We start from the raw sequence: 13,182 nt of genomic DNA, 5'->3' as shown, positions 1-13,182 counted from the left end.
TTCTTTGCATGCAATTTTAGTTTCACATACTTGAAGAGGAGAACTTAATGGTGCATGTGCTGGAGAGCTTGAGTTTGAAATCACAAATTTGAAGTATATGTTCGGCTTCCAACATTCCTACTAAGATATTAACAATTAACACATGGAAGTTAAGGCTTGAGAGGAGAGTTGAATTTTTCATTCAACATTTTACTATCATTTTATGAACGATGATTTGGATAAACTATAAACTATATGTGCTATCATGCTGGATAAATCAAGGCTTCTCGTTAGCTTTTGTTTCATTTGTGGATTTGTGGTTGATTGATGCATTCTATTTATTATTTTTCACTAAATAGTTGTTTCGTTCTCATATTCTTATCTTGTTGATAATGAATGGGTGCTACACGTGTTTCCTGTTTGGTGTTATAGTTGGATATTTTGTATATTCAATTGTAGTTTTGATGGAGCAATGATGTAGGCCAGCCACAAAGACAACCGTTTATATGAAATCTTGGTGTATAAGTGTATTGTGATGATAAGCAAATTTTATGCTTTATACTCTTCCTATGCCTTATTGATGCGATGCAAATTTACGTAATTTTTTGACATTAATTACTATGTTAATTATCACATTTTTTTTATGAAATTATGCTTGAGAAAGATATTTTTGTTATTTGTGCAGATTATAGATCTTAAGACACTTGAGAAATGAAAAAGGAATGAATTTGGAGACAAAATGACAAAAAAACAGGAGTTTGCACATGTGACCCTCCAAGTCGGGGCACACGCGTGCTCGTCTATGCTGCCACGTGTCGTTGGCATGCATGTGTGTGCACCCGTTGTTCCACACTCGCACCTACACACACTTGCCATTCCAAGCTCCCCCACCTGCCAAAATGGGCCACGAGCTTGCCAAATCCAGTCTCTCAATACGCCACTACCAAAATTGGAGTGCGAGCATGTGCACGCACCTGTCCTGCACATAGCCTCAAGCAAGGCCAACCCTTGCCAGAATTGGCCTGGTCTTGTCAAAATAGGTCGGGTGAGCCCACGCGCCCGCGTGCGCGCACTAATCCACCAAAACACAAAATTTCAGAATTTTGACTGATTTGTATGTTTTTACCTAGGAGTTGTGCTTCTAAGGTTAGGGAAAGTATTTAGAAGCTTTTTGAAGATTTTTTCTACGGCTTCGCTCGGAAGATTCTGTTTTTGTTTTTTTACCTTTTTCATGATTATTTGAGAGCTTTTATGATATTGTGAGGTGAGATTGAGAGCAATTTGTATGAGAGAGATCCATGAATGTTTGTATTGTTCGGAAGAGACATTGATGCATTGCAATGGACTGTTTGGCTCGTTCTTGATTTTTCAGTGATCTTTACATCCTCTCCCTTCCTTATTCTTGCAATTGCAAAGTTTATTTTTCTTGTAATCATGCATTTTAACTAATTTTAGTTCATATTCCTGTGATACAAGTCGTATGTACTTTTTTGTAATTTTCATGTTATGAATCTTGTGTTCTCTTGACACCCTTTTTAAGCATACATGTTTCATGTTGTTGTGTTAACCTCTGGTCTTTATTCACTTTTTATTGAACGCGATAGTAAAGTTAAAATATTTTGCCAAGCTACATTCACTAACCGTTGCATAGTGAAAATGAATAGTTAACCATAAAATCCCGAGAGAATGGACATATTCCAGCGGGATTGTGCAAGCTTTCAAGGGGATCAAAATACTTCTGCATAATGCATGGAGTGAGGAAGCCTCAACTCCATGGATTATAGTCTTTTTTTGATCTAGACATAGACATAAGAAAAATTTTTCATCTCTGGTTATCAACTATAGCGTGGGACCTATAGGAAAACTTCAAGAAACCATATGAACTATATCAAAAGAATATGAACCTTGCATATATGAAAAGTACAATAGTTTTTTCCTATAATTCTTGTTTAATACTTTCTTTTAGGATTATTTGATTTATCTGTTGATTTTGAACATTTCAAACTAAACTTAGCGGTTCGGTAAAGTAGAAATTCATTTGTTATAAATATTTTGGCACTATCCTCATGGGATCAATACGCTGTATTTTTTAACCGCATTATTACTTGTCACGTAAGCTTGCGTTGTCCAGCTGACTTACTTCACTGTGAGTTTCGTCGCATCACTTATGCTTTTCAAATTTCTATTTAGGGTGTCAATTAATTATTAATAAAATAATATATGGTTAAATTTATTTTTTTAAATCACACCAGCTTGCCAAATAATTTTCTTACATCAGCCTAGGAACTTTTTAGCTCGTATGTAAATTTTTTTTAACTATTTGGCCATTTATATAAATTAAAAACCTCGTAGGTTCTTTGGGAGTGTTATGTACTATGAGACTAAGTTGTTGTGTCATTATGAGGCTAAGTATTTTTTTTTCCTTCTCTTTTGTTATGTTTTTGTTGTTTATTTTATATTTCTTAAGGGTTTTCTGGTTGATAGTATTTGTTGGTTTGTTTTTTAGCTTCTGATTCTTGGTTTTTTTGGTTTTGTTTGATGGGTTCTCTAGCTGGTAGCCAGATGGTATCGATGGTTTTGTTTTTTTCTGATTTCCGAGGTATTATTATTTGATGGTTGGTTTTCTCTGGGGGTTCTCTAGTTTGTAGTTTTGGTTGGTTAGTTTTCTCAAGGGTTCTCAGAACGGGATTGTTGACTAATTGTTTTTCTTTTTGGCTTGGCTCGTGGGAAGTGATGATTACTTGGCCGGATAGTTTTTTTTTTTTTTTTTTTTTTTTTTTTCTTGATTGGTTGGTATTCTCTGAAGTTCTCTTGCTGTGGAAGATAGTATTGATTGGTTGTTTTTTTTGGGGTTTTCACTTGGGTTCTCTTGGTTATAGTATTGGCTAATGTTTCTTTGTTGTTTTTCTTTTTTTTTTTGGGCTTTGCTGTTTATTTTTCTTTTTTTATTTCTTGCCTTGACTAGTTTGTATTGTTGGATGTAAATGGTTTATTTGGCTGATCTTTTGGTTTTATGTCCTAGTTGTTTGGGTGTGTCGATGGTTGCTGCTTTATTTTCTTTTCTCAGGCTCATTATGATGAAAATTTTTTATTTAGTAGGATCTTATAGAAGCATTATATTGATTTTTTTTTTAATTTATGAATGATGAACACAGTTGGCCTACATATTTTGTTGGTAGTATAGATACTAATTGTTTGACTTTGCAAGTTGCGTTTGAGTTTGAGCGGTGATGATAGCCAATTAAGAGGAGATAGTTCAACCAGTTTTTAATGATAGTTCAGTTTATTTGAAGTTCAAGTGGGTTTATTGTTTTCAAATTGAATTTTGGTGCCATATGAGTTTATGGAATTTTTCGCGGATAATTCTCTCAGTCTATGTATCTACTTCTTGAACTTGCTTGGACTTCTTATAAATTGACATTGAAATGACTTGGACAGCCCTATACTTTCTAAAGTTGGGCGTTTATCTAAGCTAAAATTTTAGTTCTCATTTATTTTTTATTTCTTCCCTCATTTTTAGGTGTATTGCATTTGTCTAGTTTTAATGAATGCATGAATTCTTTGTTTTTATTTCTTTGTGTACAAATATGAGGTATGTTGTATGCCCCGGTCCAGAATTCAAATATAACTAATATTATTTAATTTTATTTTTCTTGCTAATATTCTAACATTATAGAATTTATTTTTATTATTTAATTTTATTTTTCTTGCTAATATTCTAAGATTATAGAATTTATTTTTGTCTTCTTTTTTGCAGTATTGAAGAAATTGCTTTTGATGAAGAAAGATGTCAAGATTTCAACATTTTGCATTACATGTAATTTGATTTTGTGCTATATAATTAACAACTATAAATTTGTAATTTTTAATTTGTGTAAATTTTATATGTTTGACCTTGTAATTGTATAATTTGTAAGCTCTTTGGTCTCTTTCAATAAAAAAAAAAATTGGTTCTATTTCTGTTGTGGGTGATTTTATTTAGCTCAAATCTTACTTTATCTCAAGTTTATGTGATTAATTTTTTTGTATTTTATAGTTATCAATTGTAAATTCATAATTTGTCAAATTTCAAGCCAGCTCATTCTTTTTTTTGAGCCAGATCGAGCGGTGTTTCAAGCCAGAGCGAGCACGTGTTCGATCCTATTCGACCCTTTTTTTCAAGTCGGATCGAACATACTCATGAGCCAAAAAATTATATGCAAGATTTGATCCAGATCAATCAGGAAATTGCATTATAATTAGCTCACTTTAAATTCGAGCCAGCTCTAATCGATCGATTTCATTCTGAGTCCGATCTAAAATTGAACTACAAGATTCTATTTTCAATTTCAATCTATAACACTTAACTCCAATCCTATATCAAGCTACCCGGATCAAGCCACCCCCGGATCGGCTCAAAATGGGATTGTTCACAACCCTAATTATAGAGAAAACTTGGGCCTTATAAAAGAAAAGTCATATCTGGTACAATAACGACACTCGAAGAAGCTATTGAATGAGGGTAGGCTACATAGTCAAGTTATTAGAGATCTTCAAAAATCAAGCATTATAAAATTGTATTCTGCCCCGTATAAAATTTATGCTAATTTTTTTTCACTTTGTAGCATGCATGATGTTTAAAAGGAGACAATTCAAAGAGAAATAAAGAATCCGAAGATGAGAGTAAAGGATGAATCAGAGATTTCAATTTTAAGACCAACCTTTGTGTTGAAACATAACATCACATGCATATTGACATTTCATTAATGGCTGTCCAAACTTGGCATCACATGCGTTTTGATTGCCAAATTGATTGTTCAATTTCCTCCTGTATGATGATTTATGTGTTGTCCTTCGCAGTAAGGACTAACAAATAATGGATATATATACATTAGCTCATTGTATAAATATTTAGTTTTTTCCATCAAAAGCTCATGTCTAGTTTGTCATGGTGCCCTTTATGACTTCATTTCCAACTGCTTTTTACAGCAGCATTTGATTGAGCTCTCGTCATTGTAAATATACATGTTTTATTTTTTATTACATAGATTTTTTCTGTTGTAAAAATATTTTAATTTATTTTATCTTAATCAAATTTGTCCTATCCCATTGAAGGGTCATTCAAATAAGGTATTAATACACCTTAAATTCAAGAATTAATACGCCATTCCCTTCTTAAAAATTATTTTGCATTATAAATATTAGATTAGCCTACATATATAATTTGAATTTCTTTCAAATTTTCTTTCTTTAAGTAGTGTCAGAGCCATCTATCTCTAACTAAGGGTCAATTTGGGTCAGCTGCAGCTTATCCAGCTTATGCTAATAAATAGGTTAACCTGACAAACTGCAGATCAGCAGCTTGTCCTGATAAGTTGACTTATTGTTTGATTTATGCATGTGAAAAACAACTGATTTATAGTTGTTTCTGAACAAATGACTATTTTGCCCCTAATCTGAATAAGCTGTTTAACTATTTTGTTTGTACATTTGAAAAACAGTTGATTTGTAGCAGTTTCTGGATAAATTATCAATCTGTCATTGTGCAATTGTGTTGTTTGCAACATAATTATTATGCTATATATTTGATAGTTTAGAACAAACAAAACATTTCATAATAGTACTAAAAAAGGATATACACCTCACTTAAGAGTGAGTATTAAGAAGCTTAAAAAAAGAAAATACATATTAAAATTACAATTAAAAGTATGTAACGCTATATGCTTACTTATGTTTGATGGGAGACATAAGATTGGAAGTTGTCTTTCTCATTTATGGGAACTTCTTGAAGGGAAGCACATTCAGACTCCTCTGCTTTGTTTTTACTCTCATGTACAGGATCACTTGCATCAACAACACTAGAGTATCCAGGAATAGAATCAAGTTTAACATTATGTGTTTTATCACTTATTACGTCATCAATTTCTTTCCTGCTCATTTTGTGCTGCGACATGCTGCATTTCTGTGAACCAAAGTCATTTGACTATCTAGGAAATGATGAGTATGGTTTCTTCTTCAAATTTGGCTTATCATTAGGAGTATAAGTTTTTGGTGGGTATTCTGAAGCTTCTTTCCCCTCTTTTGTTGTGGTATATATAGAAATAAAATAGGATAACGATCTTTTGAAAAAATAAAATGAGAAAATTTATACCAGAAAATAGTAACACAGCGAAACACACAGATTTATGTGGTTCGACAAATTGCCTACGTCCATGGTGTTGTAGAGGATTTTACTACTTGAGGAATTTACACCAGTCGATTGTCTCGGCTTACAAGAGGAATCTCTCACTTAGTTGCTCCCTCTTCTTCTCTCTTTCTTCTTCTCTCTCTACACCGAGATACGTCGAAGAAGTTCTAAACCGAAATACACCGAAGAAGATAAACTTACAAGAGAAATAAACCAAATTTTTCTTCTACCACAAGCGACCAAGAAGAATTCAAGAGAGAGCAATCTTCTTCTTTTTTCTTGTTACTTCACCTCAAGTAACTACACCTTGCACTTCGCTTCCTCTATCCCGTGGAAGCACAAACTACCGAAGAAGAACACAAAAGGCTGTGCAAAATCTGAAGGAGAGTCGTGTGTACTCCATATTCTTCCTCTTCTGTTCGCAACTTAAAACAAGTGAAAAGATGTTTCGCTTCGCGGAAACATGGAAGGCGGGAATAATTTCACGACTGAAGAGATAGGAGGGAGGGGGCGAAGGAGGGATCGTGATCGGAAGAGCGGGAGTGGGAGCGGGAGTTGGCGCCGTTTCGCGAAACATAAGAGGCGGGAGCGAGCATGAAATCTTTCTTCAGCGCTAACAATCTCTCACTTGGAGACCGATACACATGCTACAACGTCTTCTTTCTCGAACTGATATCCTTCACTGGCGGTGTCGCCCTTTACTTTAAACATGAATCATCCACCTCTACAACTCAAAGCTTCTGTCTTCACTCCAGAAGACCAACTGAACATGTGCACAACTTCAGTTTCTCAAGAGTAACACCCTTAGTCAACATATCAGCAGAGTCAACATAGTTTTGCACCTCTAAGTTATTTCCTAGATTACTTTTGTCTCTGCTTACAACTCTCACTGCATGGGCAAAATCCTGTCTCTGCTGAAAGCCTTTTTCAACAAGTCTAATTTTGTACCTCTTACTGTCATCATGCTCAGTCTTTACTTAGTACACACACTTGTTGTATAATGTCTTCTTATTTGGTGGAAGTTCTGCCAGCTCCCACTTGCTCGAACTTTCATCTTGCAAGATTTCTTCATACATCTGTGGTTCTCTACCATCTATCTATGGAATAATAGGAATGGGTGTCCCGGACCCACTCTCCTCTTCACTTCCATCATCAACAGAACTATGAACTGCCAGCATAAGTGCATCATGTACTTCTTCAGATATCACATTTCCGTTATCATTCTCTATATTCTTAGGATTCCTGCAGTTCCTCTTGATGTGGTCAGCCTTGCCACAATGCCAGCAGGTTGTCTGCTGACCAGACATTGATTTTAATCTCCTTCTATTTGAGTTTCTGTCATGTCATCTTCCTCTGAAATCAACATTCAAAGTCGAACTCGAACCCGAGATCTCGCCACAATCTTTTCTGCGCACTTCCTCATTCAAAATAAAATCACGAATATCATCACATTTCAGTTTAGATTTACCTGTAGAACTACTAACTGTCATCCTCATGGTTTCCCAACTATTTGTCAACGATACCAATAATATCTGCGCATGTATCTCATCATCAAAATCAATTTCAACAGACGACAATTGATTTATGATAGTATTGAAATCATTCAGGTGTTGAGTAACAGAAACATCTTCCGCCATCTTCAAATTGAATAACTTCTTCATCAAATACATCTTATTATTCGTCGATGATTTTTCATACATACCTGATAAGGCTGTCATGAGATTTGCAGTCGTTCTCTCCTTGACGACGTTGTCTGCAACGAACCTCGATAGGGTCAATCGAATAACCCCCAAAATCTGTCGATCCAACATATTCCATTCAGCCTTATCCATCATTTCAGGTCTTTTCTCCAATAACGGAAGATGAAGTTTCTTCTCACAGAGATAGTTTTCTATCTGCATCCTCCAATAACCTAAATTTGTGCTATCAAAATTTCTCGATCCCTGAAACATTCACTTCATCTGCGGCCATCATTCTTCCTCAAATCTGAACCTCACTATGATACCAGTTATTATGGTATATATAGAAATAAAATGGGAGAACAATCTTTAACGAAGCAAAAAAATAGAACAAAAAAAATTCACACCAGAAAACAGTAACACAGCAGCACACAGATTTACGTGGTTCGGCAAATTGCCTACGTCCAAGAAGTTGCTGAGGATTTTACTACTTGAGGAATTTACACAGGAATTTACACTAGTCGATCGTCTAGTCGATCGTCTCGACTTACAAAATGAATCTCTCACTTCGTTGTTCATTCTTCTTCTTTCTCTCTTCTTTTGTCTCTACACCGAGATACACCGAAGAAACTCTACACCGAGATACACCGAAGAAAATAAACTTACAAGAGAAATAAACTCAATTTTTTTTACTGCCACAAATCACCAAGAAGAAGCCAAGGGAGAGCAATCTTCTTCTTCTTTCTTCTTACTTCACTGCAAGGAACTATACCTTGCACTTCTCTTCCTCTATCCCGTGCAAACAGAAACTACCGAAGAAGAACACAAAATGTTGTGCAAAATCTGAAGGAGAGCCGTGTGTACTCCCTATTCTTCCTCTTCTGTTCGCAACTTAAAAGAAGCGAGGGGCTACTTCGCTTTGCGGAAACAGATAAGGCAGGAATAGTTCCGCACTTGAAGAGGTGGGAGACGCGAACGAGAGATCGCGACTTTTCAGGAAGGGCGGAAGAGGGAGTTGGCGCCGTTTCACGAAACATAGGAGGCGGGAGCGAGCCCGAAAACGGTCTCCAGCGCTAACATCTTTCACATAATATATGCCACCGAGTCCTATATGTTTATAGAGAACAAACAGACTATAACATTTACAGAAGTTAAAAGTGCAACTTTAGGACCCACAAAATAAAAACTAACATATTTACATAATTGACAATAATATAAGTTTGATGCTTAAGATGGAAGGATTATATTGTCACAGTCTGATTTATATTTTAATAGGGGATGAAATATGTATTCCTCAACCCAAGGATTATAATGTCACTTTATAAGTTCCTTTAAAGTTTAAACCTTTATGTTGCTATATGAGAGGTTGGACTAATTTGATTATATGGATGCTTTTGATATGCTATCAATTGGCCTCAGGAACAACCTTCTATTCATTTTTTCTTATTGCAAGGTGCTTTTGGTACTTTCTACCAAAAGATAATTTTTGGTTCTAGAATTTCCTGCTACAATCTTGAAATCTGGTCTATTTGGAATCCTAAGGGAACAAGCTACATAAACAGTAAGACTGTTGATGTTTCTTTTAGAATTATTAGGTTCTGTATCAACTTGATGATTCCTTATGCTAGTTCTTTAAGTTTCTTCTATTGATATATAGGGGCAAACTTCATATTTTAATACCAAACATATTATACAATCTGGCAAAATCACCAAACTGTTAGTCTTATCTATGATTCTTGTAGCTGTGGCTATCGTTTTACAATGAAAAACATAGGATTGGTACATTTTTTCATGCACAATATAAGATGAATGCAGGATGTAAAGCTCGTTCAATTCAAATAACCGAAAAAAGCAGGTAAAAAGGCATATCTTGCGCGGGAAGCTTCAGTCAATACAAGGATTTGGGAAAGATTTGATGACAAGGATTCAGGAAAGAGTTGATGAGCTATGCTTGAATTGTATTGCAAAGGGTTGTTTCACAATTTCAAAATGTAACTTTCCAGTTAGATTGTGACAATTTGAATTAGTTTGATGCTGTGACTTAAGTGCAGCATGCGCTCGTCCTTCACAAACACCAGAGTGGCGCTAACCTGTATTTTCAATGGCTTTATATATAAAAACATATATTAATAAGAACTTGATGTTTGAAGTTTCTAACAGGTAACATTCAATTTATGTCCCTCAAATAACAAAATTAATTTATGCGCACCTTTTAGCGAAACATATCAAAGGTTGCAAACAATATTAATTTTATAATATTTTCTAGTGTCTTTCACAATAAGGTAGCTATCTATCAACAATCCTCAGTATGAAAGATGCAGAGTAGAGGAAACAGAGCATGTTTGGCCAAAAAATACTCATTCCACAGTCCACACCCATTTATAAAGTTAAGGCAGCAACATTAAGAACTAATCCAAAGTTGTATCAACAGTAGAATAGGAGGATACGGATGAAAAAAAAGAGCCCAAACTAACCTCATCTCCGAAGAACAATCTCTCGAACTCTTCGTTTCCGCGATTAACTCATCGTACGAAGCTGTGACGCCTAAACCACCAATTCTTCCAAATATATCTAAGGGATTGTGGAGGCAGAGGCTGCGACAGCAAATATTTCAGAATAATCATCAAGTCGTCGAGAATAGGATGTCGTGTGCCATGGCTGCACGCCTAAAAAGTCGTTATATTCGGACCTCGCCATACTGAGTACCCGTTAATCGTCTTACTCCATGGCCTCGAGCTCAATCACTACTGCTATCTTCTCTTCTTAGATCCGGTTTCGGATCAACCACTTTCCCCATCGCTCTTCCCGCTCTCCCGTGTCGCTCGAGCAGCAAAAAATAGAACTACTGCAGGCCAGGTCGTGGTCAACAACCCACCGCAAACAACCGCGGGCCGTGGGGGTCGATCCCGCGGGCCCCTTTGGGGGCAGCTTATAATTGCGGGCGGCGTCGCGTTGGTTTCACGCGTTTTCATAGCTTAATAGAGAACGGCGTTTCAAATTACTTAATAGATGCTACCGCAGGACTGACCCCACGGCCCGCGTCTTCGATCCGCGTCGAGCAATTTTTTCCTCGCATGCCCTTCTTCCGTCGCCTCCCTCCCTCGCCACTTCCGTTCGCTCCTCTACTTCTTCCCCACAATCTCGTCCAAGTTCGTGGAAACGACCAAGGTAAAGGCCTCCCCTCTACCTTCCGCTCCTTCTCTAATACGTCCCCGCCATCTCTTCCCAGTTCATGGAAAACGATGAAGCATAAAATGTAAAAAAAAGATTAGGTCTTTTTTTTCTTATCATTTTCTCTTTTGGTCTCAAGCAATCTCTTCAAAATAAATTTTTTTTTCTTATCATTTAACAAAGGGAAGAGTTTGGAGGGGTACAACAAGGTGAAGGGGGAAGAGAAGGAGAATGCACCTGTGAGGATGAGCTCCATGAATCATTATGGTTCAAGGCCACCGCTTGACCTTACTGGGGCAGCAATTCAAAGGAGAGGAACCCCACAATTATGCTGCCTAACCAGTCCGATGAGATTCCGCACTATTCATTTTAATTTATTATTGTCTCAGTTTAGGTGTTTAATATGTGAACACTAAGGAATTGAGTGGCATGTATGTAAATCTTCCGTAATGTTATTTTGCAAGTAAAGCATGTGCATACAACATGATTTTTTTGAGTAATTTTGATTACACCATTGTTTTGTACAGATCAAGTTTAATTTTTTGTTAAGTTGTTTTTGCTTCAAATTGTTAAGGTTAATTTTTAGAAAGTATAAGCGAATTAGGATTGTTAATGTTAATTTTATAGAAGAAAATATATGCACAAGTTGTACATTAATATATTGGTAGACACAATTGAAATTGTTTGGCTATATTTATTGCTTTAAATCAGCTAAAACAATTACGATTGTGTCTATCAATATATTAATGTACAACTTGTATATTTATGGGGATCTTTACCTTCTTTTTATTTGCAGCAGTCAATGGTACTTGTGAACTTCATAGCCAGGACATTTGAGAGGGATAACAAACACATAAAACAAACAGCTAAACAGTTTATCCAGAGCAGGGGCAGAATTGTCATTTATCAAGAATCAGCTGTTTTCCGAACGCACAAACCAAACATTCAGCCAGCTTATTCGGATCAGCTGCTCATCAACAGATTATTAGGATAAGCTGCTTATCAGCATAAGCTGGATAAGCTGCAGCTGCCCCAAACAGACCCGAAATACTCCATTTTTTAAAAAGACGTCAGAACATTGAACACTGAACACTGAACGCTGACCCGAAATACTCCATTTTTTAAAAAGACGTCAGAAGGCTGAACGCTGAACGCTAAACACTGTAAACAAACTTACGGCCGCGTTTTGAAAACTTCGTTGTCCCAAATGGGCCATAAGTTTTTGTATTATTATCCCTCCCATGGCTAGGTCTTTGTCCACCTTCTCGTCCATAGATTAATGGATCTCAATCTCTCATCATCTGTTGGATCCTAAGTTTTTCTTTAGATAAAACGGCCGGGGAAGGAGAGTAGGAGAGAGAGTGCGAGGCTAACAAAAAATTCTCGAGAGCAGAGTTGGGAAAAAGATCTCTTTATTCATAGTTGGGTATCCTTTATACACCGCATTTTTGTACAATTATAGAAAGAAGTGAGCTATTACAGAAATCATCATTAATTACCAAAAAGAGTAAGTGATTATGAAAACTGACCTTAATGCAGTTAATGTACAAATTTAATACAAGATTTATGTTACCATTTAATTTCGGATTTGTATTGCAATTTGAATTTGAATACGACGACTATCAACTTGTCAATATGTCTGAAATCGGTCGACTGAGGCAGTCATTTGAATGATGATCGTTCATGATGAAGCAAAGTCGGTTGGTTGTCCCGTCACGACCGAGCGCTCCTAGGATCTTAAGAGTGGCATGTCGACGGGATTCATCAAAATTGTGCGTTGATTGACTTTAAACGAGCGTTCGGTCCTCGATTGGTCGGCTCAGATGTGTTTTTTTAGTCTGATATTCTGATTGTTCGATCGTCACCCTTGTTCGTAAGATCACTTTGAGGGTCATGCTGGCAATTTTTGGTGCATATACCACAATTAACATCAACACTTACATTAAGCTAATTACTAATTACTCCAAATGGTGATTGCAATTTTTTGTGCATACACCACAATTAACTAATTACTCCTAATGGTGATTGCAATTTCATACCATTCTCCTCAGGTATGATCTCTTGGGTTTTATATGTGATTCTAATTCATAATTACTACTAAATACTGTTAGCGTTGAAGACCGATTTCGCGCTCGCTCCCGCCTCCTATGTTTCACGAAACAGCGCCAACTCTCGCTCCCGCTCTTC

The sequence above is a fragment of the Phalaenopsis equestris genome, unplaced genomic scaffold (assembly GCF_001263595.1).
Source record: "Phalaenopsis equestris unplaced genomic scaffold, ASM126359v1 Scaffold000420, whole genome shotgun sequence".
Lineage (NCBI taxonomy): Eukaryota > Viridiplantae > Streptophyta > Magnoliopsida > Asparagales > Orchidaceae > Phalaenopsis > Phalaenopsis equestris.
This window is presented reverse-complemented; position numbering follows the sequence as displayed.